This window comes from Rousettus aegyptiacus, unplaced genomic scaffold, assembly GCF_014176215.1.
Source record: "Rousettus aegyptiacus isolate mRouAeg1 unplaced genomic scaffold, mRouAeg1.p scaffold_m13_p_9, whole genome shotgun sequence".
In the NCBI taxonomy this organism is placed as follows: Eukaryota; Metazoa; Chordata; class Mammalia; order Chiroptera; family Pteropodidae; genus Rousettus; species Rousettus aegyptiacus.
In genome coordinates this window covers 75,346,878-75,350,871 of record NW_023416312.1, presented here as the reverse complement: position 1 = coordinate 75,350,871, position 3,994 = coordinate 75,346,878, and the positions used below count along the sequence as shown (strand labels likewise).

Here is a 3,994-nt window from a genome sequence, read left to right as displayed (position 1 = left end):
TAATAAAAATATATCTATCAGCATGTATCTCAAATGGAAAAGAATTAAGTGGTCCAACCAAAAGATAGGGGAGCTGAATGCATGAGAAAAGAAGACTCCTATATATGCCGCCTACAAGGGACTGTCTTCAGATTAAAAGATGCACGCAGACTAAAAAAATGAAGATGGAAAATATATTGCCTTGATATATCTAGAGGATATTATGCTGAATAAAATAAGTCAGAGAGAGGAAGACATATATTGCATGGTTTCACATACATATGAAATCTAAATAACAACATAAACAACAGTGACAACAAAAATGGAAGTAAACTCATAGATAAGTGGCACTCATAGTAGAGGGCTACTAGATGGGAAGGGTGTTGGGGGATGATGAAAAGGGCAAAGCTATTAAGAAGTGCACATGAGTAGTTACAAAATAGACATGGAGATATAAAATGTAGCATAAGAAAAATTGTTAATAATGTAGTAATAAATATGTAAGGAGAAAAGGGGTACTAGATTTAGTGGGGTGATTATTCTGTGAGTTATATAGATCTCTAATCATTATGTTGTACAACTGAAACTAATAATATATTAGTTAATATAATTAATAATATATTGTATACCAAATATAATTGAAAAAACTCATTGACTTGTACCATGAAAATATGAGCAACTAATTATCTATTATATTTCAATAAGGCCAGAAAACTAAAATATGCAAAACTAAAGTGGAAGGGATTCAGAAATACAAACTGGCAGCTACAAAACAGTCACGGGATGTAAAATGTGATTGAAAAAATTTTTAAATAAAAAAATAACTAATGCTTCAATATACACATACATACACACACACACACACACACACACACACACATATATATATATATAAACACATATTTCTCATAAATCACATAAATCCTAAATAAATATTTCTGATCAGCAAGTGACTATGTTACAAGTGATGCTTCAGAACACAATCCCAGACGATCCCATCAGAGATGGAAGAATCTAAACAAATTTGTATTGCTTTTTATGAATTTGTAAGTTTTTTAAAGATTATTTTCTTAGATGAATGACCCAAAAGTGGAATTACTAGGGTAAATGTTAGGGACATTTTAATAATACTTGATTTTCAAAATGCTGATCATTCTAGCAAAATAAGAATATGAAAATTTTATGCTCTTTACCTGGATTTGGTATGTTCTATACTTAAATATACTTACAAATTGTATAGATGAAATAGTATCCATTTTTAAATTTGCATTGTTTTGGTTTCTAATGGAGTTGAACATTTTTCATAAGGTTTTAATATTTAACTTTTATTAATCTATTCCTGTATAAATATTGCAATTTTATTTTTAATTAATTGTTACACAATATTAAATGAATGATTGCTCCAAATTTTAGACATGAAATGTTTTCCTTTTTTTCACACAAAAAGACAAATTTCACAGTAGCAAGGGCTCTCTTTTGAATATATCTTTAAGTTATAGAACAGAGGTAGGTCCTTAATAAATACAACCTAATGAATTTATACCCACAAAGCCTGATTTATCATCTCATATTTTCCATATACAAGAATTCCAAAATGGTCAAAAACTCCGCAGTTTAGTAGAAACAGACAAACTAAAAACCATAATAAAATTTTATAGAGTTCATGGTAGATCCGTTGTTGTTTTTGCTGAGATGAAGATTTTACATACCCTGCTAGTTCCATTTCCAAAGTTCCAATATGAGTAGCTATAAGGGGAAACATGGAATAAAAGAAAGACAAAAGTAGAAAATCCTCTGGGAAGAGTGAAGATGGTTTTGAACTGATGTGTCTGGATGTAAGGGAATGACATGGCTGCAATCTGAAGAATATAAATCAGACAAGTTATACCTGCCCGCCTATACAGATATAATCAAAAAAGCCCTCCTATGTTGAAAACTTGGGCTAAATAGAAATTGATTAGTTTTATGCCTGACTCCTCCATACGTCCCTTTCTAAATCCCCAAGGCTGATGGATTAAAATCCAGGGCAGTTGTTTTAAAACTTTAGTATATGTTAGAATCACCTTGAACTTGGCCTGTGAGAGCTATGGAACCTCTCAGCAACAAAGAAATCACACTTTTAAACCTACTATTAAAGGTAAGCATCAATTTTTGGACTAAGACCAAAGGAAAAAATAATGTATTATTACAAAGTATTCTCCCAACTATTCAAAAATCCAAAAATACTTTTACTTCCCAGCTCTCAAAACAACTTGTCAATGATTTTATTAAAACTGGTTTGTATTAAGTTCTTAAAAACAAGTCTCTCTCCACTGCAGGGAGATTTCTGAATTCCTCTGTTCTGCAAACTAAATTCATTCAATACTTATGTTTTACTGTGCCTTCTCTGCCAAATCTGGACATACTTTCGACTACACTACTGTGTACTTTGAATTAAATAATCTCTGAGTTCTTTTCTACATCTGACATCATGATTATGTGATTCTATCTCCATTTTTATTTTAACTGAGACAGTTAATTAGTGCCTTAAACCATATTTTAAATGCAGGAGTCCTTCCAACTTATAGTTATAAAGCACTTTTCTATGAACTCGGATACAATTATGTTTGGCAGCATATTAGCTCACTACATTTTCTTAGTCCCTCACTTATCTGGCACAGTACTGAGACATCGAATAAGTATAAAATTCACTACTTGTTATAAACAAATTAGAGTCGGTCAAAGGGTGTCAAGTACAGGGAAGATAATGGTAGGGTGGAGTTGGCAAAGGGGATGCAATGTTTGGAAGTCATAGGAAGCTGGACTTTTGCTGGTAAGCACACAATTGAATATACAGATGTTAAATTATAATGTACACCTGAAAATTATATAATTTATTAACTAATGTTACTCTAATAAATTTAATTTTTAAAAAATTATAAAAGACTATGCAGTTTAAAAACAAAACTACACTAGAACCAACTTATTTATCACCATCTTTATCTTCATATTCTTTATCTTATATGTCTTTCTTCTTTTTCTTGTTTTTTTTTTCAGCCTTGGTAACTTTTTTTTTTCTGTATCAGGCTTTTCTTTAGCTTGACTTGCAGTACTATCCTTTTTGTATTTTTCTTTTGGTTTAGGGCCTTCTCTTCATAAAGCTGCTTGTTATCTACAGCAGCGTTATTCCACATTTCTCCCAGCTTCTTTGCAACATCACAAATGTATAGGCCAAGAACCTGTCTTTGATTTTTAGGCAATACTCAGAAGAAAACAAGAAGAATGTTGAAGGAGTCCTTTTGGGTGCACTGGGATCTCTAAACTTGTTTTTTGTTTTCCTTTTTAAGAGGGACATAAGTTTTCATTTTTCTTTCATAATAGGTATTGTTCACCTTTGCCATATCTCAAATTTTCCTTTCTCTTTCACAGAAATGGCCTTCCATCTCTCTGAGTACTTTTTGGAAAACTCTGAGACGTTGACTGAAGCATCTGAGTGCTCTTCCCAGCAAGATTGTACAAAGAATGCATATGATGACATTTTACCTCTCTGCTTCTTAAAATCTCCTTTGCCCATATTTAATTACTTTTCCTCAGTAAGCACAGACTTTCCCAATGCCTGTCTGGCTTGTACTTTCCCTGGTGTTCTCTATGATCAATGTACTGCAATCACTGTCCACTAGAAGTGTTTTAATAGAATAGGGTAGAATAGAAAATATCAAAAAGCCACACATTTAGTAATTTTTGTTTCAGTTATATATATATTTACACATGTGTGTACTGTTGTAAACTGTATTGCTCACCATGCCTCAGATAAAAAGTATTTAAAAATCACTGGACTATATCATATCAAAAGAACCCAGAGATTCTTTAATTTTATACAGCAAAAGAGAAAGAACTGTTATGAGAGCTAATAAAAAAACTTTCGTACTGCAGTTGTCACCAGAGTGGAAGCTTTTGATTTAGCCTCTGTTGAAGAAGGCACAGTTATAAGTATTCAAATAATATTTAGTCACCTCCCACCTCTCAAACTCAGACT

General features: G+C 31.9%; 1 pseudogene; it reads right to left on the bottom strand.

Annotated features, from left to right (window-relative positions):
* Positions 1–1,640: 1,640 nt before the first annotated feature.
* On the bottom strand, positions 1,641–3,532 carry LOC107504246 (annotated as a pseudogene).
* Positions 3,533–3,994: the final 462 nt, after the last annotated feature.